The 23,314-nt window shown below is 45.2% G+C and overlaps 1 protein-coding gene and 1 long non-coding RNA gene across 3 annotated transcripts in view; one reads left to right on the plus strand and one right to left on the minus strand.

Annotated features, from left to right (window-relative positions):
- The window catches only part of CCDC171 (coiled-coil domain containing 171), a 545,371-nt gene extending 522,905 nt beyond the window's left edge, over positions 1 to 22,466 (plus strand). Inside the window, exons 36-40 of one of the 2 annotated variants that reach the window (XM_074394866.1) lie at positions 6,393 to 6,475; positions 8,176 to 8,271; positions 12,407 to 12,486; positions 15,905 to 16,028; positions 17,123 to 22,466. The gene's annotated coding sequence lies outside the window, so the exon portion shown is untranslated. Of the gene's footprint in view, positions 1 to 6,392; positions 6,476 to 8,175; positions 10,421 to 12,406; positions 12,487 to 15,904; positions 16,029 to 17,122 lie in introns of those variants that run through there. The other variant, XM_074394867.1, reaches the window with a different exon arrangement.
- Positions 18,238 to 23,314, minus strand: part of LOC141583728 (uncharacterized) — a 66,596-nt gene continuing 61,519 nt past the window's right edge. Inside the window, exon 4 of the long non-coding RNA XR_012516584.1 lies at positions 18,238 to 18,341. This is a non-coding gene — a long non-coding RNA (uncharacterized LOC141583728). The remainder of the gene's footprint in view (positions 18,342 to 23,314) is intronic.

Genomic DNA, 23,314 nt, shown 5'->3' on the forward strand with positions numbered 1-23,314 from the left:
GTGTATTGTAAGTGCTATATTTCCTGGAAAGAAGCTGGGAGTTAAGAAAATAGTTTTAACCTGTTCTATCAACTTCCTGGCTGCTGTGATACTCAAACCACATTTCAATATTTCTGGGTTTTGTCTGACAAAGTAGAAGTGTGTGGAGGTGGAGATGAGGAGGAGAGGAAGAGGAGGATGTAGTGAAGACGAAATCACAAAACTGGAAGCAATTCAAAGGGTCAGGCACTGCCGGCCCCATCTGCAAGCAGGACTGTTCTAAGTCCTGGGGAGATACACCTCCTACTTCAAATTGGCAACGAGGGCATCCTGTAGATTTAGGCCATTTTACTCGTGCTGCCAAAAGCCTCCTTTGTCAAGGAGACCAGGTCTGGTATCTGATCTTTTTGAGGGAGTACCAGGCAGTTGCCCTTTTTTCCAATCTCTTTTCCATTGCTGCCTTAACATTTTGTGAGTTAAAAGTCATCTGTTTGGGCTACCTATCTCCAGGCATTCTCTTTCAATCTTTATATAAACTTATCAAATAACATTTCTCTAGGGCAGTAGGGAATTGCTGAGTGATTTTGAGATTACCGGGCATCTACGTGGACTGCGGGGGAAAATAAAACAACACTACGATGTGATATGATACAGTATGATATGATATGAAATAACATGACAACATCAATCTGTGGTTTTTAAATTTTTTCATGTATTTATCTCATTTTTCCCACAACACAAAAGATAGATACTTTTATTATTCCCATCTCTCAGGTGAGAAAACCAAGGCTTTGAGAGATTGCATGACTTTTCCAAGCCCCAGACTTAAGGAGCAGAGTCTAGGTGTGACTTGGGTCCTTGGGTTGGGTGATTTTTTTCCCCTACTTTAGGTGGGTTCTCCAGAAAACTGAAGATATTCACAAACTGTTTCAGGTTGGCTTGTTAGCCACGAGGCTGCAGGGTAACAGCATGCAGTGGGCCCTCCTTCCCCCTAAGCAGACCTAGCCCTCTGCAGCGGGGGAGCCTCCAAGAGGCCATGGCACCCCTGAGAAGTAGCAGCCTGGCCAGCCCTCGGGAGAGATGATAAGAGTTGTCTCTTTCCCTAGCACATAAAGTTTTGCAAGAAATCACCAATTCTATTCTCCGCCTTTTCTTTCCACACAAAGGCATGTCACCTTTAGAAAGAAATCTGACCCAAAATGCACTGTTAGCATCTGTATTAATTATCTGTTGGTGCATAACAGCTTGCCCCAACATTTAGCAGCTTAAAACAATAAACATTAGTTATCTTAGTTTCTGTGGGTCAGAAATTTAGGAGTGGCATAGCTTGGTAGTTCCAGCTCCGGGTTTCTCCGAAACCGCAGCCATCCAAGGTTTGACTGGGGGTGGAGGACCCACTTCCGAAGTGGCTCACCCAGTGGCTACTGGGGAGAGATTTCAGTTCCTTGCTAGCTGTTAGCAGGAAGCCTCACTTCCTTGCCATGTGGGCCTCCTACTAAGGCTGCGACAGTGTCCTCATGACATGGCAGCCAGCTTTCCCCAGAGTAAGTAATTCAAGGTAAAGGAGGAAGTCCTGGTACCATTTATATCCGAATCGTGGGAGTCCAGCACTGCCCCTCCGACATACTCCATTCCTTAGAACAAGTCACTAAATACAGCTCACATTTCAGAGAGGGAATTAGAGTCTACCCCTTGAAGGAAAGAATATTAAAGTATTTGTGGCTATTTATTTATTTTATTATTTCTATTTTATTTTCCATTTTTTGAAACAGGGTGTCACTCTGTCACCCAAGCTAGAGTACAGTTGTGTGATCATGGCTCACTGAAAGCTCAGACTCCTGCCTCAGCTTCCCAAGTAGCTAGGACGACAGGTGAGCAGCCCCATGCCTGGCAAACTTTTTTAATTTTTTGTAGAGACCAGGTTTTGCCATGTTGCTCAAGCTGATTTTGAACTCCTGGCCTCAAGCAATCTTCCTGTCTCGGCCTCCCAAAGTGCTGGGATTCCAAGTGTGAGCCATCATGCCTGGCCTATTTGTGCATATTTTAAAACTGCCACACAGGCCCACAGGAGCACTGAGAAATCTCAGCAACATTTAAGAAATTTGTGACTCTCACAATTGGCAGTTGATAAAACTGGAAGGATGAAGGTTTATCTTGGTTATGCAGCTTATTAGACTAGATTATAACTAGATTATAGGATTGTTTTGATGGAGCTCTGAGAAACATTCCAAGAAGCACATAGTCCTAAATATAGCAGGCAGCTGATTACAGTCCATTGCATACAGTGCTCTAACAACCATGGCCAGCATGTATTGATCACTTACTGTGTGCCCATCATTGCCAGAGAGGTTTTACTTGCATTAACTCAACCCTCACAACGACACTATGAGATAGGTACTGACATTATCCCCATTTTACTTACAAGGACAGCTCATAACTGGTAGAGCTGGGATTTTTTTTTAAAAGGCATGAACAGAGTTCTGGCAGAGTCTAGGGAGGAGGAGCCTTTAGCTGTCTCGTCCTGAAAGCCATTCTGAAAGAGGAGAGAGTTGAGCTGGACCATAAAGAATGAGTAGTAGTTTATTGAGCAGACAAGGGAGAAGAGAACACGGTTTGGGCATGCATTGTGACTGCTGAGGCTAGGTTGTGGAGAGCTGCTGGAATTTTCCTACAGGCCCCTCATGTGTTCAGGTAGATGCAGACAGGCTTTCTGTAGTGTTTGCATCTGCGTCTTACACAGTTCATGACCAAAGTCTGATCTTGGTGCCTCCCCAGATAGAATTTCTCACACCAATAGGCCTTTGAGGAGACTGTGGATGGTATGGGAGAAAGAGGAAAATGTCTTCATGTTGCCTGTATCTAGTCAGACTTGGCAGACTGGGAATAAAAGTCATTCTCTTGATTTCATTTCCGACGCCATCTGATTTGCTTTCTTTAAGGCCTGCCACAAACAGGGACCACCACTAGCTAGTTGTCTCACTGGTGTGTCTGGCTGGTCATGCTCAAGCTGGGTAAGTTTCATCCACTTTACTGAGGGTAATAGAGAAGTCTTAAAGCACACGTTATTGACAGAAACCATACATCTATAGGAAAAGTCACACCATGGTCATAGCAAACTCCTATTTAGCATGACTGGGTAAGTAAAGTTGTGGTGATTAATTGAATATTTCATTTAACTAAGGGTTACACAGACAGCATTCATACCTTACTGATTTTCAAATAATTAGAATCCAGCTAAGCATCACTTCGGTCTGAAATAACTCTGTGCATGATTTAATATTTCTATGAAGACTGACTATCAAAAAGGTACCAGAGATTTTGTGGGTTCTTAAGGTCCGTGTTGTAAAGATACGTTAGGTACATGAGACTGAGAAGGGAAAAGAGAGCAAAGAATGTTTTCCTGTGGAAACCACCAAGCTCACCCTGGGGGCTGAGTGTGGATGTCAGCTTAAGAAGTCATGCATCTTCCAGGTTATTCCTGGAAAGAGAAGACCTTCAAAGAGCAACACAGGGCCATTCCAAAGGACAGATGCCACCAAACACAGTGTCTTGGGTTCTCTCTGACCCAGAGCTAGAAAGGCATCTGTGAAAAAAAATTCCCTCCAAATGAAAACCAGCTGCTGAATAGGGTCTAGGTGCAGTTTCCAGGGGCATTGCTTCCTATGGAAGCACTAAAGTATCACTTGAGTACTAAACCTTACCAGAAATATAACAAGATGAGAAAAGTTGTATTCATCAAAAGTGCATGTATTGATGGAATATTTCAATTAAATATTCTTTGCAGTGGATCGGGGTTTCACAATACTTGCATGTCTTTTCATCTTCAAAGGAAATCAGGTCTAGTTTGCTGCAGAGCTTTTGTTTCTTTGGGTGGGATATGCAAATTTGAGGCAGAGCAGAATTGCTAGAAGAGCAAAGGAGAGGCCTATCACTTTCATCGACTGTCCTCTTTCTCTTTCCCTTACTCCTCCACAAAAATGTTGAACAGATATTTAAAGAAAATCAATATGGTAGCATGCTCCATTATTAGGCTTCCTGCTAAGACCATCATGTCAGGGTCCGGCTTTATTCCTCATGCATTGATTGTTTAAAGCTCACTGGCCAACTTACCTTGTGACCCCAATCACCATGCTTTCTGCTATTTCACTGTTAATTATGCTTCCATGAGAAAGTGGGAAGGATGAAAAAGAAATAAGGAAGGAAATCTAAAACAGTCAAGTATTCTACTTTTTGACAATTTGAACTTTTAGAAGAGGGATAAAAATCAATGGAGAGAGTTGAAACGAATGTTTAAAATGAGGTTTAACACACCAGGGCCTGTTGGGGGGTGGGCTGCGAGGGGAGGGAGAGCATTAGGACAAATAGCTAATGTATGCAGGGCTTAAAATCTAGATGATAGGCGCAGCAAACCACCATGGCACAAGTATGCCTATAAAACACACCTACTTACACGTTCTGCACTCGTGTCTCAGAACTTAAAGTAAAATAAAAATAAAGTAAGATTTAAAAGTTGCCTATATCTGGCTTTTAAAATCACGTACACTAAAGGAGATTTTTCAAGAGGCTTTGCAGATGAGGAGGCTTTGCAGATTTTCAAAGCCTGACTGGCTGCGGGTCACGATGTTATTATACCATATAATGACAGCTAATCAATGAGGTACACGAAAGGGTCCCTATGACTGAAAAAGTATAAACGATGTGTCTATCTGGTCATCATATCTTTTTCTTTTTCTTTCTTTCTTCGGTTTTTTTTTTTTTTTTTTTTTTGAGACAGGGTCTCACTCTGTCACCCAGGCTGGAGTGCAGTGGTGCAATCCCACCTCACTGCAGCCTACCTCACTGCAGCCTTGACCTCTTGGGCTCCGGTGATTCTCTTACTTCAGCCTCTCTTGTAGCTGAGACTACAGGTATCGCACCACCATGCTCGGCTGATTTTTGTATTTTTTTTTTGAGGCAGGATTTCACCATGTTGCTCAGGCTGGTCTCCAATCCCTGGGCTCAAGTGATCCGCCATCTCTCTTTCCCAGAGTGCTGGGATTCAGGTGTTAGCCACTGCGCATGGCCCTGCCCATCACTTCTTTGTGTTCTCTTCTTCCTTTTACCTAATGGGAGATAGGAGAAGAGGCCCCCAGGATTACTCATGAAATAGCACAACCAGCCTGGGGTATGTACTTTTATTTGACAAAGATTTATGTAGTGGTTATTATGTGTCAGATAACATTCTAGCAGATTCCGAATATTAACCCATTTTATGGCCATCACAGCCCCATTAGGCAAGTACTGCTGTTATTTTCATTTTATAGATGAGACAACTAGGGCACACCACCAGACAATCTGGCTCAGAAGCCATGCTTCCACGAGAAAGTCCCTATGCCTGCCTGACCTCCGAGCTCTGTTCCTTAAATTTTTCCAGAAGTCTTTCCTGAAGTCCCCTGTGATATGCCTAAACTAATGAACGTCCAGAGGTCTGCTGCCAGTGTGAGCACAGGGACTTTGCTGTCTGGGAAGTGCTCCCTGGAAGGGCCCTCAGGATGCAACAGTAGAGCAACAGGATGACTCCCAGAGGAAATTTCCCAAGTTTCACAAAATTTGGGAGCAGAGGGAGGAAGGCGGGGCGGGTGAGGGCTGTGGCTGGAAGATGCAGTCCATATGGGATTACATTAAGACATCTGTATCTTTGTGCTTGAAAATCTGTGTACATGTGGTTGGTTGGGTGTCCTGTGTGTGAAAGTGTTCATGCATTTATGTTCTAATACCCACCATATACGTGTTTGTGTGTGCATCTATGTGTGTGTATATACATCCTTGGGCTTGTTAATGTACACAGAAGTGCAAGAATAGACTCCTTGTAAAGTGACTTGGTTTCTGTCTTCTTAGTGAATTCAAATTCACATCCGAGAATTCTAAAATCAACAATTTTAATTTTTCCTGAAAGGGCCATTATTTGCTCAGAAGTACATAGGATGAGCAATACATTTGGCATTTTTCTCTTATCTTTAGTGAAGCTGAGGCCCAGCTCGAGAGAAACACAGAGACCCCTGGTATGCGGGCTCCCTAAGCCAGAGCCCATTCCTGTAGGCAGCCAGGACTGTCCCTGGGGCTCATAGGCATTAGCCATCCAGCTATCAAATAAAGATACGGGAGAGCCCTCCAGGTTCCATCTTTCCAAACCTGTAAATCTTAAGACCCCATCTAAGGCCAGCCCTGCAACACCACGTATTCAAGAGCTTTTCAGGGAGCCGCTGCCTCCAAGCCGACAGGGACAAGGAGGCAGAGAATATTACTATCTGCTGTTGCTGCTGCTGCAGTTTTAGCACAAACTGTGAGCACGTCTTTGGGCATTTGTCTGTCTGCAGAGAGGTCAGTCCAGGCTTCTCTAACGGGAAGGTGATGGCTGGAGTGCTCTTTTCCAGGAGAAGCAAAGAACCAGGGATGGAGAGAGGAGTCCCCGGAACTGCACGGCTTGGGGCTTGGTCCAGACTCCGTGGCGAGGAGGGTAAGCAGGCCCAGCAGAGGGCGCCACCGCGCTGGCTCTCATCTGCCGCGCAATGCAGGCAAGGGGGGCGGTATTCAGGAAGACCAAGCAGGGATCGATTCAGTACCGGCCCCCACCCCACCCGCCTCTGCCTGCCTCCTTCTCCTATCTCTTCCCTCCTCCCTGCCCCCTCCCTCCCTTCCCACCCCTCTCTCAGTCTGTCTTTCTTTCTTTCCATCTCTAGCCCCCCATCCCCTCCCCAGCTTGAGCAGCTCACCCCAGGGAACCTCAAGTCTAGTAACGGAGTGTTAATTATGTCTGAGTGGATTCTGGAGAAAAAGAAAACCATATACTGTATCAGCAGAGAAATGGTTTCACTATGAGGAAACTAATGATGCTTTTATCAGGAACAATATAAAGATTGCATTTTTACTAGTGTGTGTCCCACAGGGTTCAGGGCTATGAGATATTTCTGTATCTGGCTTTAGGTTCCTCTGAGCTTTTACATAATCAAATCAATAGAGCCATGATTCACCCTCTGGCAACAACTGCTCCCTGCAAGTTTGCTGTTGCTTCTTTAGTGGCGAGAGAGAAAAATAAATAAATATATGGAAAGGAACTTATTATGAATCTGTAAACATTGATTTGTTTCGTCTTCAGTCTTCCCTTTTAATTGCTCTGCATACAAGTACACACACAGTGTGAGCGTCTAAGTTCACGGCCAGTCAGAGGACGCGGTGGCTCGTGGTTGCCCAGGTATTTGCCATTGTCTGTCTGGAAGGGACGGGTCTTGTTGAGCAGAATCAGAGGTGGAAACTCTCTGCTTGCCTGTCCTCCCGTCTCCTTTTGAGACATTGCGTTCATCTTCTTTCCCATCCCTGTGAATTCCCTACATTCCAGGCATGATTTTGGTTCTTGCCTTTCTCTTTGAGCTATATTGTTTTTATCAGAAATTTTCCTCCCCTCTGCCCGGCAGAAATGATCACCCTTGGAACTACATCTGTCCCCAGCACCATCAGTGAAGCTTCAGACTTCTCTCCCTCCTCAGCCCCCATTCTAAGAACAGCTGGTTGGGACCTCAATGAGAATAAAACATGGGAGTGGGCAGGAGGAGAGAGGGCAGATCTCACCGTTTACTCTGGAGACACATCTTTCCTTCTTCCTCCTCCTATCGCCAGCCCTCACAGTTCACGGAAGGAGAGCGCCAGGAATCACTCCTGAAGTCTTTCGGGACACGTCAGTGTGCCACTCCTTTTCCTCCTCTCCTTTCTTTAAGTAAATAAACAAAGACACCTTCCAGACTAAAACACGGGGGGAGGGTTCAGTGTCGTACTGCTGTGTCATCGACTCCTCACAGGCAAATGTGGATGACTGGGGCCTCAAAATGCAGGTGTTTCAATGTCGCTGACTGCTTGGCATCGACAAAGTCAGCTGATACGATAGGTATGTTCAGCTGGTTTGAAGAAATAAAAACAGGGCCTCACTGGCAATCCGGCTGGTCACAGGGACAGGCAAAGGTTGTCTTGTATTTTCTACTCAGTGCCCAACTTAGAGGCCTTGTTCATACATATGCTTCATTTTCCCATCCTTCAGAAGAAGAAACACCTTGGAAGTAATAACAGAGATAAGGCAGGAAAGAACAGTCACTTGTGTGATCAGGTGTGCTAGGCCCGGGGGATGACGGTCTCACAAAAATAACAATGGCTTCCTAATTTCGACAGCGTGTTCTTTCTGAAGACATGTTCCTGTGACAGTGGTGCCAGGCTCCTCTGAGAGGACAGCGATGACAGGATTCTTTAAGGACCTCACTTCTTTTGGTAAATATTTGTCCCTAGAGAACATCATCTTTCAGGACTCTCAATCCTGCTATATTCTAGGAGTTCCAGGCGTCTGGACCATTGGGATTTAGCTTAGGTTTCAGGAAAGAAAGGGACATTCAAACAGCGCAGGAGATTGTGATACCAGCAACACAGGGTGTTAGCGTACGAACAGTCGCAATGGTGGCCATTTATTGAACATCTGCTGTGTACCAAAGACTGTGCCAGGAGTTTCGCCTGGATTATTGCATTAAGTTAACTTTAACCCTCAAGACAGTATAGCAAAGAAAGGCTTATTATTCCCATGATTGGGAATTGAGACTCAAAAAGATTACATGATTTGCTCAAGGCCACAGAACTGGTACATGATTGAGCAAGGGTTCCAACTAAGTCTCTTTAAGCCTCAGATCTCTGGCCTTCCTGCCATGCCAGCATCACAGTGAGTGTTGAAAACATGCCAAGTTAACCTTGAATGGATCCTGGACAACTTTATTTAGAAATTATATAATTATGTACTTGAAAAAAATTGAATATTCCAAATCATATTATTACCATGTTAAACTCACTGTTTCATAAATATTATTCTTAGAAAAAGGCTATTTGGCTAAGAAAAGGGAATAACTGTAAATCAACTAAGGAAATACACTGAGATGATAGGGAGGATAGATGCAGTAAAAATCACGAGGGAGACCAGCAGGTTGGGGGACGCCACAGTTGGCTGTGCTGCCTTGAAGAGCAGTGACAATGTTGTCAGTAGCTGCCTGGAATGGCATGTGGAGAAGGCGACTGAGGCCCTGTGCGTTGTTTGCTGTGACGTCTGTCGTGGCGCAGGGGGCAGCACTGGAGGTTGCCGGGGGTAACAGCAACTTAAGAGGTATCCTTGCTGTCTTGGATCAAGCCCAACACACATACTTTTTCGGAGGAGGAAGCCCAGAGACATTAACTCAACTCTTCAAATGTCTCAAGGCAATGATTCTACAACCAGAGGCCTCTTTCTAACAAGCCCAAACATTTACTCATGGTTCCAGGTCAATATATTCTGTCATTGGGGAGTGGGGATCATGGTTTTGAAGAATTTCACCCAGTTTAGATTCTTGCCAGTGGAAAGGCAGACCTGGATTAGAATCTTGCCTTCTTCCACCTGTGCTACTGGAAGTAACCGTATCCCTTGTAACCTCTGAGGTTTCTTCCTCTGTGTAGTGGAGAACATCATCATGACAGTGTTATCTAATGAAATAAACTGCATAGAGCACCAATTATGAAATCCGAAGTCGAAGGTCAAGAAACGGTACCTCGTCTTTCCCCTGTCTACAAAATGGATATTTGTTAAAAGCCTACCAGATGCCTCAACCTTTAACCAGTAGGGTTTTCACTACCGTGAAAGCAAGGGGCAATTCCATTTCCCACGCATGCTCAGGAGGCTCTGTGGACTCTCCCCGGCCTACATGGCCCTATCATTGGGCATGCAGCCCTCCACCCTCCCACACAGACACACAGATCCCGACCACACACTCCCAACAAGAAATATCCAAAAATACACCAAGAAAAATCCAATAATACTTACTTGAGGTTTTTAAACTCCTTGGGGGTAGATAGATACAAGGTAGTAAACCAGCATAGGAAAAGAAAAATAGAAAAAAAAACCCACTAAAACTAATAAAAAAAAATCCCATAGGAAGAAAATGGAACCCCCACCCCAAAATGGAGCTAAATTGCGTGGTTGCTGGAGCTGCTTTACTGAAAAGAGGGCCAGAAACTGAGAGCATGGAGCACTTAGACTGGGACTGTTTTCTAAACAGATTTTTTTAGGGCATGTTTTTCACATAGATTAACCTTTCTCAAAACGCCCTGGCCAAAAGTAGTAAAACTCCTGGACTATTAAACTTAAATTAGGGGCCTATGTCGGCTGAGGGACCCAGCTGGGTTTCTTCTGGCAACTGGAGAAAGAAGGAGGCGAGAAGGTGCCACTGGGCCCTGTTACCCTCAGGTGCCCATTTGGTGCCAACTGGGGGATGCTTGATTGAACTTGGCCCCCAGCTAAGAACAGTGGGAGTGGGTGTGAGGGAGCAGTGAGAAAAATTTTAAAAAATAATGAAGGGATATAGGTATGTTGAGAAGCAAAAAAAAAAAAAAAAAAGAAAAAGAAAAATCACATCTGCATATTTTCTGAACCAGCAAGAGAGGTTATGATTACAGCGTCATTTTGTGTTCCTTGTTAAAGCGAGGCATGGCCCCTTAGGACTTGGCAGAGGGTGCCTGGAGGTAGGGTAAGAAGAGGGTGGAGAATGGCCCGAGTTTTATTCAAAACAGTAGGTTTTAGCTAAAGCCAAGTTGGGCAAAAGAGACATGTTCACAAGTCATCACCAGTTGTGGCCAAAGAAAGGTCACTTTCCATCTTGGGATTTTCCGTGGTCCCTGGGGACCAAATTGAAAGCTTTAGGGCTTTGCCTTTGTCCTCAGGAAAGCAAACTCAGCTTCAAGTACCAGTCCCAGGCGGCACACGGGGTCACATTGCCACAGTGGAAGTCCAGCACACCCTGACTTGGTCGGAGGGTACCTGAGGAAAGATCTATAGTGGAAGCTGAGTGGGTTTATTGATCTTATTGGAAAATGGGCATTTCAGCTTCTCAAGAAGCAGCCAGCACAGTCGTGTCAGCAGAGTCCCTTTGGACACATCAACCCAAGCTGGAAAATGTACGAAAACACTTCAGATCTACTGATTCTGGTACTGCCAGCTGTACTGTCTGGTGGCCCATCCAAGAAGAAAGGGAGGGGCTGGGAACAGTGACGGCCTCTCTCTGCGGTCCTGTGTCTGCACCAGAGCAGCCTTGCAGACAGGCCTACAGGCAGGCATGGAAGCTGTCAAGGACCCACCAAGCCTTGGCACAGAGATTGTTGCAATTGGGAAGAAGCTTTAGTTCACAGATGTTTTGCAGCGATGGATGGAACATGAAAAATGTCTGTTGGTGCCACCAGGCCTTGCAGTTGCAATCTGAGTTTGGGCTGCTAGAACACGACCAAAGGAAACAAATGTTTGACCAGAACATCTGAGAACATCTGTTTTGTTTTGCTTGTGTGGATGAGTCTGCTGGCCTGAGGTGTCCGCTTTTGGCTGAGACGCAGCATGGAGGCCTGTTGCAGTCACGCGCATGCCAAACACAGGCGGAGCGGCCAGGGGATTGCACTGGTCCCCGTTTACATCCTAGTACAATGGGTTCCCTTGTTCTATTCCAAATCTCAGCTTACAGCGGTGGAAGGGACAGGACAAAAACGGACCTGGGGTTTGAACGCTCTGGGCCTTCAACTCTTTTTTCTCTCGTTTTCTCAACTTGGATACCAAAGAGCCTCAACTCGCCACCGCTTGGACCACCCCGCAGTAGCCCCCTTCCTTTTTGACCAGGACAAGAAAGAGGGTCCTGAGGGAAAGGGTTTCTAATAGATCCATCCTAGGATACCCTGGAGGAAAGAAAGAGAGAAGGAAAGGAGGAAGGAAAGGAAAGAAAGAGAGGGGGAGGGAGGAAGGAAGAGAGAGAAAAGGAGAAAGAGAGAGAGAAAGAAAGAGAAAGAAAAAGAGAAAAAGAAGGAAGGAGGGAAGAAGGGAAGGTGGGAGGGAAGGAGAGAGAGAAGGAAGGAAGGAAGGAGGGAGGGAAGGAGGGCAGGAAAGCAATTACATTCTGGTGATGTTTTCGTGGGCTTTTTAAGAATGTCCAGACTCCCGTCCAGTGGTGGCTGCCGTTGCTGGGTGGCAGAGATGCTGCCTGGTTTATTCTTAGTAAAGTGCTCAGGGGCGCTGAGCCCGAGGGGCTCTGGAAAGCAAAAACAACAGAACAGAACTAACCGAAGGCCTGCCCTGCCTGCCTCCTAGAGACACGCGACGCTGGGCAAAGGAAGGAGATTGAGGTGGGACTGAGACTTTGCTGCATCGTGAATGCCCGGTTCCCCACCTCCTGCCCCTCAAATCATGATTGTTTTATGTGGTTCTTTTTCCCTTTGGTGAGGAAAATGGGATGTGGTGTCAATTACTGGGAAAAATATACAAAGTCCTAATGGCTAATCTATTCTTCTAAGTATGTGGAAGGCTACTACACCTAAGAGACTTGATCTAATTGTATAATAAAACTCAAATCATTTCCAGCCAGATCGGACATGCCAGGGCTGTTCGAGAAGGCTCACGCTGCTGCTGCTGCTGCCGCCGCTGCCCCGGGCAGGAGAGAGGTGAGCTGACCCTGGAAATTGCTTGTGGGTAAAATCAGAGGAGGATCTGAAGGCAGTCACGAATATGGCTGCGGGGAGCAATGAGGGACCAGGAAGATGCTGGGCCGTAAATAGTATCCTCTTGTTTTATGTGTCTCCAAGGTGGCAGTTGTTTTCTCTGCTAGAATGTCTGTGTCAAGAGCCTAACCTTGGAGAGAAATCCACAATACTGCTCCATGGAGCTCTCTCCCTGCTTCCTCCTTCCCTGGACTCATCGTTCGTAGGTTGTCGTTTAAAAAACAGCACCAAGTGTTTTCACATAATTTATCTTGTTTAATTTCATCCTCCCGACAACCCTCCAAGGAAAATCCAATTATCATTTTACAGATGAAAAATCCAAGACAGGCTATGTTATCCAAAGTTGCCTGGCTAAAAAATGATGGTGCCAGGACTCAAACCCAGGTTTTCTCATTCATTTTGGCCTTTTCTGCTCTCCCACTGCTGTCCCAGTTTGGGGCCAGAGGTCCCCTTTGCAAAGCCCTGTGAAGTGCTTTTGGTGTCAGGGCGTGGTGGAGACCTGAGACTTGGGAGGAAGGTGTGTGCAGTATGGAGCTGGTGGAAGCTCATTTCCTAAAATTAGCTTTTTCCTTTCAACTCTTTCTGATCAGATCTAAAAACATGAAAAGGCTCATAACCAGCCCGTTGCATGTAAATCCAGTGACAGCTTCTAAGGCCACCACAAAAGGCAAAGCCTCTGTTTATTTAAGCATTGGGATTTTCGTTTTTTTTTAAAGAAAGAAAGAAAGAAAAATACATCTGGGAGTCACAGTTGTTGGGTTATAAATGAGCTCTCGCCCCACCGAAGAAAAAAATAATAATTATAATAAAAATAATGGCACCATATTCTCTGATAAACCAGTGCCAGAAAAGCTCTTGGGGATCAAGTTTTGTCAGTCCCCAGCTTTTACCAATTTAAATTCTTGGCAGAGTATTAAAAAAAAAAAAGTATAAGGTATTTGAAACTCCAGTCCCTCAGGTACTAAATCTAGCGTTTCCTGGCAATAGATGAATGTTGCTGGAGTGAAAACCTAGCACCACAGGACCATATCTCCATGGCTGTTCCTATTTATACTTAACAGACAAATATGTCATTCTTTCCGGATCCCTTTATGGGGCCAATTTTTTTTTCTCACGTTACCCACCCACTTCTGATAAAAACGAAGGCCAGTGAAGCCGAGGACACAGACTCTGAGTTAGCAGGATGCTCTTTAGTATCAAAAGCAGTGTTTCCCCCCCCAGCTTAGGTACCCCCTGAGCCACAGGTGTAATAAAGGAGGAACAGAACTCTAGACACACAGACCTCTGTGGAGACTGTGAGGATCGATGTAACCTGGTGACATTCATTCCTTGGTCCCTTCACAGGTTCTTGTTCTTTCTAGGGTGGTTGTGATCCACAGAGAGAGTTGGAGCTAAGATGATTTTGCCAGAACTTGGGTTGGCAAAGGCTTTGTGACTCTTTTTGGGCAGTTAGCAAAAGGATCACTTTTCAGTGTTAAGGTCTACACTCATTCATAAGCTATGGATCCTCTCCTCTATTCGGGGGTCCTGCAATTTCACTTCATCATAAAGCGTTCTCTAGTTGCCTTTCAGAATATCTTTTCTATTCTACTCCTTCTAATTAGGTTTATTCTCTTTTCTCTCCTCTAACCCCTGCTAATGGCATTAAGCATAGCCTGGAAATATCTCAAGTTACTCACCTCCTTGAGTCTACAGACCACATTTCAACCTTCCTCATATAAGAAGGGAAGCGGACACATGTTAATTGAACACCTACTATCTTTTGGGCTCTGTGCTTAGTCCTTCCCCAATTTTATACTTGGATAATGAAACTTACAAGCCTCTAGGAGAGAGGAATGGTATTAACATCGTAAGTACTTCGAAGCCCTGAGAAGCATTGCATAAAATATCACAATGTGACATGTCCATTTCTTTGTCCAATCTAGAGTTTCATATTTTTGCAAGTGGAAAAATGCATCCTTTAACTTTCAGAAAAATGAGTTTTCAGTTAAAGTGTTACGATATCGCAACCCTCTGTACATTGTAAAATATTTATACCATAACCTGAGGGACACAGAGATGTCTCAGCAGGAATGGAAAGTAACTGGGGTGAGGATTTTCGATAAGAAGTTGCCACGGGAACTTTTCACATCTTCTGTGAGCACTACTTAAGCTTTAGCCCACTCATCGGCCTTTCACTGGCTCAGGCTGATGAGATCCTACTCAGTTGTCTAAGGCAACTCGAGAATCACAGCATCTTGTAACAGCATAAGAGGTCGACTTTTCTTTTCGTTCTCCTGCTCCCAAAATAGGGCAGCTGCCCAAGGCAGCCTCTTGCTCTCTGCCCTTTCTTTCTATTCTCTTTATAGAGTTGCTCATCTATTCTCACAATTTCAGCCATGCCCCATGTTGACCCCTCCTTAGGGTCTCAGTCCTATGTGCTTAGCTGCTTGTGGGACATTTCAACATACTGGCCTCACTTCAAACTCAAAATGCCCTGAAACAAATCCTTTTCCTACCAGAGTTTCATATTTGAGCCAATGTCCCCAATTTTCTTAGTACGCACATCTGAAATGCTAAACTGTTCTCAATCTCCTGTCTTTCCTGATATTAGCAATAGTTGCCATTTATTAAGAATCATAGCTAACTTTAATTCAATTCTTCCATATGCCATGGTCATTCTATAGATGAGGAACAAGCTCAGAGATGGGAAGTCACTGGCCCAAGGTCACCTCACTACCTGTGGTGCTACAAGAGGTGGCTTTCAATTCTGATGTTGGTTTGCCCCTCCTTAGAGCCTATGCGCACAACCTCTCCACACTTTGAGGCAATCAGGCAGAACCCTATCAGTTCTTCCTAAGAAATGTCTTTTAAAGTCATAAACACTGGTCTATTTCCAGTTCCCCTTGTCCCTTAACAACTTTCTCCTGGACTGATTTCCCTGGCACCATGATTTCCCTGGCTTCAAGCTTTTTCCATCAGAAGCAACATCAAGAGCTCATCTTGTTAAGTTGCCGTGTTTACCGTATTGAGCAAGAAGCAGCCTCCAGTGGTTCTCCTCCAGGAGAGCAGCCTTGCCCAAACTGCGTTCCTGGAGTATCCCACACACATCCCCTCATTGGTGGACAGAGAATCTGCTCTGTGCCAGGAAATCAATGAGACAGATGAATGGAACTTTCATAATAATAAAAAGTAGATGTTGAATAAAAGTTGCATAGGTGATGAATGTTTCAAAGAAAAATTCAGAATGCTTTTGGGAGCCCTGAAAGGTGAGCCAATATCATCTAGCTGGCTGTTCAGGGAGATTTCTCTGAAGAAGATCCAAATCCTGTTTAGGGTTTATACTGGGTTGAGGGAAGCTAAAGACATGTGTTTGTTCTAGGTCTTCTCCGAGTGTGACGATGTGCTCGAACGTAGCATGACTTTTTTGAGAGGATGACTTTGTACAGAATGTCTTCCAAGTGTCCTTCATCTTGCTGCCTTCTATTTTGTGAAGCATCTTAGAGGTGAGTGTTTCATAGCATACTAGTTGAAGAAAGACTGCCCTAGAGGATAAAGTCCAAGTCTGTCATCCTGGCCTGGGTGTTCCAAACACAATGACTAACTTGTCTTGGATAACGCTGCCCTGCCCTGCCCATCCACCTCACCTCCTGTTAGCGCCTCCCCTTCCACATTAGTGCAATCATTTGCTATTATCGTGGCTCTGCGCTGCTCCTCAGACATGCAGGCCCCCTCCCTGAGAGAAGGCTGCCTTCTCCCCCAACGCTTGTCAAGTCATTCTCCACTCTCCAAGGTGCAATTTGAAATTTCTACTGCAACCAAGAAAACACGACTTCCCTTTTACTTTATTACTTCATCTGGCTCTTGTGTGTTTGCAGTCTTCTAACCCTTAGCTGTATGATTCAATTAGATTAAGCAGATATTGGAATCTAAAGACCTTGGTTCAAGTCCCTGCTTCACATCCACTCTGTGCAAACCTATGCCCTTGGCCTTTCTAAGTTTCAGCTTTCTCATCAGTAAAAAGGAAATATTGGTCCCTCAGAAGATGAGTTGATTTTTCCTTCAAGAGGTATTTTTTGTTGTTGTTTTTGTTTTGTTTCGTTTTGTTTTTGAGACAGGGTCTCACTGTCGCCCAGGCTGGAGTGCAGTGGCAAGATCTCCACCCCCTGCAACCACTGCCTCCCAGGTTCAAGCAATTCTCCTGCCTCAGCCTCCCAAGTAGCTGGGACTACAGGCGCATGCTGCCACACCCAGCTAATTTTTTATATTTTAGTAGAGACAGGGGTTTCACCGTGTTGCCCAGACTGGTTGCAAACTCCTGAGCTCAGGCAATCCGCCCATCTCTACCTCCCAAACTGCAGGGATTACAGGTGTGAGCCATGGCGCCTGGCCAAGAAGTGTTTATTGTTTGTTTGTTTTTTTTGAAAAGGAGCATGAATGTGTAGAGAACGTATCTTTGCAGAAACCCTCTCTCTTGGTCTTTGAGCTAGTCTATCCAGGCTCTTTGCAGAACTCTCCACGAGTTCTCCGTGAGTGCAGTCAGCACGTTTTGGTTGTTTCCCTTTACTCTGCTTCTCTGTTCCCAATACTTCCATCAAAGGAATGAATCAAAGAAAAGCGGTAATGAATCCAGTAAAGCAGATGATTGGCGGCTAGGAGCCGTGTGATTGGCCTGCCAGTCGGGGACTGGGTGCCGTGAGAGGACTGATGTGAATCCACGTGTGAGATTCAGCTGCGTATTGATCAAGTCCATTTGCACGTGAACCTCATCATCAGCTCCTGCTTAAGCCCTCGCTTCCCCGGTAATTGACTCTCGCATATTGATTAAGATGTTGATGTGTCCCAGGATTTCTCGGTGGTGATGCAGTCGTGCCTCCCGGCAGGCCAGGCTGGCAAAGCTCTTGCTGCACGGCTGTCACCAGGCACTCCTTAATGGATAAAGCTGTCATCTGAGAGCTGGAATGTCTTGCAGGCACAAAGACGAAATTAACTGTTCAATAATGTATGGGACATGGAAAAAACTTTACCCAACAACTCGAATTGATTGCTGTAAGTGTTTTGACTGCACTTGCCTGCTTTGCATAAAGTCAGCGACTTTGGCAAGCCTGATGTTCATGCACATCCATTTCTCAGCCTCTTCAGAATAAGAGTTGAGAGACTTCAGCGGCTGCCAGGAATGTGCTGTCTGGAGGGAAGGGGGAAAGAGGGTTAGGAAGTAGATGGCACCACTGACACCGCTCCCTTGGGACCCTTCAGTGATGTATGGGCTTTAAAACAACGTGTTTGTGGCAGTTGATTGGAATCTTGCTGGAATGGGTCATCTTGGGTGAGTTGGGTGAATCACCGGGTATAGAATTCCTGAAGCTCTGTGTCCTCACTTTGCGCCTTCCTTGCCGCCTTCCTTTCTCTGTTAGACTGGGACCTCTTGCAGAGAGAGGCTGTCGGTCAGATCTGTGGGAGGAGGTCTGCTCTTGGTCACATATTTAACACCAGCTCGATAAACAATTTTCATGCATTTAAGTTGGACCCGGCTTATTATTTGGGACTTGGTTAAACACGTGCAGTCTAATGATCCCACAGGTACTAGAAACCACTGTTTCTTCTCCGCTTCTCTCTTTCTAACCTGGGAAAGGGGAAACATACCGAGGCTATACTCTACATCTTTTCTGCCAAGCTCAGTCCTTTAAAAACATAACAAGATCCTTTGAACATAGCTCTGTTTTATCACAGGCTCTTTATTGAAGTTTTAATCAACACAAGCAGCTGACAAAATAGGAGATTGTAGGTTCGGCTGTACATTATGTATCTTCCTTGTGAGTCTGAAAAAATCATAACATTAAAAGAAGAGAAAATAAACAGCCCCGTTTAAAAAACAAACGAATCCCACCAAACCAAGGAAATCCTTTCGCACCCGGAGGAAGGCCTGCCGTGTGGCGTGCCTCATGGAGATCATTACCATAAAACAAATAACCATCTCGTTTCTGTCACCCACTATGAGTGAACTCAAAACCTCAGGCTTGCGTCCAGAGATTCCTTCTCCACAGGCCCAGCCAGCTATGAAGGGAAGGAGGGCACCGGCCCCTCTGTCCAAATCCTCATCCTTTGCTCGGTCCGTCCGCCGTGCCGTGGCTGTAGATGGCGATGCCTCATTCTGGCTGGCAGAGTCCCCTCCTCACCACTGCCTCCATCTCCTTTACCTGCTTCCTTTCTTCCCTTCCCCAACAACAGGACAGATACGTACAAGGGTCTCCACTTCGTGTGTGAGGGAGCACAGGATGAGAAGGAGGAATGCTTTCCTTTTTCTATCCTAATCTCGGGTCCCTTTTTGAAGCCCTTCTGCTGTCTTGCACTCCAAGAAAGGTGTCTCCTGGGCTTGCACAGTGATGCTGTTTCTACCAGCGGTGCATGGAAACTATGAAGAGAGGGATCCTGGGGGCTCCAGCCCAACTGGTGGGACTCCTGCTTTTCTGGCCAAAGTGATGTCTCTTTTCATTGAAAAAGGAAGGCAAGGTCAAAGAGGACTCAGGCGGGGGCGGTGGAGTGTTGTGATGGAGAGCGGGCACTTTGGTTGTTTAGACCTAGATTTGAATCTCAGCTCTGCCACTCACAAGGTGTGGGCCTAGCACCTGCTAAGTTTCTCTATGCACTGACAGAAGGAATGCGTGGGGAGGAGGAGGATGGGCAGGATATGGTCCAGATGGGGCACCCAAGCAAGGAGGGCATACAAAGTGTGAGAAAAATGAGCTGGATGCTGTCCCGAAGGAAAATTTCTTGAAATAACAGATGAATACCTATTGGCAGGGAAGCATTGGAAGATCCAGGCTAGGACTAAGCACACTGGGGACGAGAGGCTTGGTCCGAGCATCTTCAGGGAGTCCGGAGGGTTACGTGCTGCCACGGGCACTGTTGGAGAGCCTTGAAGGCCATGTGGGGCCTGGGAACAAGCATCTGATTCTTGAATAGAACAGTGGCAGGATCTGTCCTTTGGGAATGATTACCTGGCCATACTGGAATAATGGGGAGAGGGCCAGCAGGAGCCCAGACACATGCTTTGTCCGGGATGGCCACCTTGTATTGGGTATCAAGGGCCAAAGCCAAGACTTTCAGCATCAGATAAGGAAATGACATGGTCTTAGCAGGTCTTTGGGGAGGGGGCTGCCCAGCCATCCTGATCCTATCAATACTGCTGTGGCATTCATATCAGAGTTTCCATCTGAGCATAAAGATTTTCCAGGAAGTTTCCCTGGAAGTTCTGTTTCGGTGCATCTTATCAGTTTGCAACCACATCCAGGGAACGGAGCCAGTAGGCCAAGACTTCTTCCTCTCATCCTTCCCTGCTCTTGCTTTCCTCAGATACTTGTTCCCTGAATGTTCTGGCAGATGGTGGTGGTACAATGATGAGAGACACTAGGCTCCTCATCCCAGATGTTCTCAGCCCATAGGAGACAGACAAACTCACACGCAGGCATGGCCAAAGGACAGTACCATTAACTCAAATGAGAAGCATAGTTTACAGAGACTCCTAACTCCCTACTGATCAAGGGTACAGAGGAACGTGGCCTCTCCAAAAAAGTAAGAGAGGTTCCTAACCTCACTCATTGCAATGGGATGAAAGTTTGGGAGAAAATGGAAGAAACACACAGAGGCACGTGATTGGGTCTTATCCAAGTCCACCTGTGCTGCTATAACAAAACACCTCAGATGAGGTTATTTATAAATAACAGAAACGTGTCTCTTACAGCTGTAGAGGCGGGGAAGTCCAAGACCAAGATGCCAGAAGCTTGGTGTCTGTCAAGGCCTTGCCTCTGCTTCAAAGATGGCCCCTTGTGCAGAGTCCTCACGTAGCGGAAGGGAGAGCAGGAGTGGGAGGGGTGAACTTGCTTCCTGAAGCCCTTTTTATAAGGGCACCAACTCCATTCATGAAGGCTAATCACCTCCAAAAGGCCCCACCTCTTAATGCTGTTGCATTGGGAATTAATTTTCAACACGCACTTTGGAGCAACACAAGCATTCAAACTAGAGCAGATCTGCCCAGGCATGTGGTCTGGGAGAAAACCCAGGCAAGCCCAGCAACAGCAGCTCATTTGAGCACTCAGGCTTGCGAGAGGCCACTTTGGAGCCAACGCACAGGTACAGGATTCTCAGAAAAACTTTGCAATTATTCTGTCCACCTTTAACTTCTAGATTTCCCTGGGATACAGGGAGTACTTGCCCTTCAGCCTTAGGAAAGAGAAGTAAATTAGGTCAGAACTGCATTTTGTCCTCATGGGTAAAGGGGCGGGGGATTGTCCCAGAGCTTCGGTAACCAGCGGCCAACTCCCCCAGTCTGTCTCAGGGCAATTACAGTAAGTGATTTGAAGTGGTGTGAATGGAAATGATTTATTCTGAGAACCTTGTCAGTACTGCTGTTAAATCATTTGTATTTCATTATGGGCCAGGAGTGGGCTAGACTAGGTTCCTTTACCTCCGACCCCCATACCGTTTCCACAACTGGTTATTTCAGGTGACAATTAACAGGAAATGACGGTAACAGCCCCAGGGTGGTCACTTTTCTGAGGGACTCTTCGTATTACGTTTCAATTACTTAGAGTCTCCCATCTAAGTCTCCAAAAGGAAATGAGCTACTCCTGTAGTTGTCACAAAAAATCAGTTACTTTTTAAAAAATCTTTCCCAGTCTCTGTTTTGTCAGTTGAGTTTGAGGAAGTTAAACTAAGAGTTAAACTGAAGGTTCTTCTGGGGTCTCATCTGTAGGAAACTCATCTCTTTCTTCTGCAACCCAAACTCCAAAAGACAAAGTCAAAAATGAAAAGCATAAGAAGCAAATAATCATGAGGAATTAGATAGGGTTTGTCTTTTTCCCTCCAATATTTCAATCCCATGCTATGGAGAATGCTCTCAGCAGAGAACCCAGTACTTCCTGCCCTGATGGTCACCGTGCTCTTTCCTTCTCCTCCGAGGGCCTCTGCTTCAGGACCACAGAACAGGATGTGTTGGTTTCCAGGGCGATGTAGCAAACGGAGGTCCCACCCAGACAGCAGGATGTGCAGGAGTTTCTGCTGACCGCGGCCGTCACAGTTGCTGTGGTGCCTTTCTGCTAAGACAGCGAGCCGTGTCTGTTTGAAGTCTGGTCTTTGGGAAGGAGACCCAAGAGAACTTGAGCCGGGCTTGTCTGGATATCAAAGTCCAAATTAAAAATTTATTCCCGTGTTTGAAAAATTCCTGGCCAAAACCTTCATATGGATTTTAAAAAGTACAAACTCCCTGCTTTCTTCAGTGTCTCTGATTGAGGACGAGAGGATTTATTTCAAAAAAGAAAAAATGAAAGCGAGGCCAAATAGTTCCATAAATGGGCTCAGGTCAGACGGCCTCTCAGCTAAATCTGTAAGAAAAGAAATCTGTTAAACCACTTTGGGCAACTGGGAAGCACTTGTATTAGTTATCATTTGCAAATTTTTTTTCCCCTTTCCTATTGCATGTCAGATCACTGGGCTTTTTTTGCTGGATGTAAAGGGTGAAGAATGAGAAAGCGTTTCTATTCTGCCCCCCATACTCCTATCCCATTAGACAGAAAAGTGGAGGAGAAAGCTTTGTTTAAAAGTTGTGATATTGGGAGGGGAAAAAAAGATTGCCAAGCAGAAAATGTAATAGTAATTATGAAATTATTGATATAAATTATTAGGCCAAAACAGAAAAAAACTAAACAAGGAAGGAATGAAAATTTAAGCAATAAAATTAAACTAAGGCCATTAACAAAATATACAGAAGAAGTAGAACTAGCCCGACATGGGGCATTAGTAGTAAAATGGTTTTTTGGTTGTTGGTGTTTTTTGTTTGTTTGTTTTGAGACAAAGTCTTGCTCTGTCACCCAGACTGTAGTGTAATGACACAACTTCCACTCACTGCAACTTCTGCATCCCAGACTCAAGCGATTCTCTTGTCACAGCCTCCCAAATAGCTGGGATTACAGGTGGCAACCACCATGCCCAGTTTTTTTTTTTTTTTTTTTTTTTTTTGTATTTTTAGTAGAGGCAGGGTTTCACCATGTTGGCCAGGCTGGTTTTGAATTCCTGACCTTAAATGATTCATCCATCTCGGCCTCTCAGTGCTGGAATTATAGGCGTAAGCCACCACACCTGGCCGTGAAATGTTGAAACAGAAGTTGAGAATGAGAAGTTAGCTCCAAGGGCAAAACAACTAGATGAAGGATCAGGACGAATACATCAAGTTTAGACTGAAAGCAAGGGGCTGAATAGAAGAAAGTGATAGAACCGTGTCAACAGACAGAAACAATAGCAGGTATGAATGCAGACAGCCCCAGAACTACAAAGACATAAAACAGCCTGCAAAAATGAATGCTAAGCCTTGAATGAATTCATACAGATCCTCTGGTAAAGGCTTTTTGCTTTAGTTGTTGCTTTAGTTAACTTCCTAACTTGAAGTATAACAAAAATCCCTGGTGTACGATTTGATTAATTTTTCAGAGTGAACACACCCACATGACCACCACGTGGACCCGGCCATGGAATAATGCCCTTACCTTAAGGCGGCCATCTTTACTCCCACTCTCCAAGAGTGACCCCTCTTTCGACAGTCATCAGTATAGATTAGTTTTTTCTGTTATTCGAGGTCACATAGAGTCATGCAATATATTTTTATTTCTTCCTTCACTTTATAATTTTTAGCCGTACTGTTGCACATAGTGGTAAGTTGTTCATTCTCAGTGCTATGTAGTATTCCATTGTATATATGCCATAATGAACACCTTTCTACTGTTGATGGACATTTGTGTTG

This window comes from Saimiri boliviensis, chromosome 2 (genome assembly GCF_048565385.1).
Source record: "Saimiri boliviensis isolate mSaiBol1 chromosome 2, mSaiBol1.pri, whole genome shotgun sequence".
Lineage (NCBI taxonomy): Eukaryota > Metazoa > Chordata > Mammalia > Primates > Cebidae > Saimiri > Saimiri boliviensis.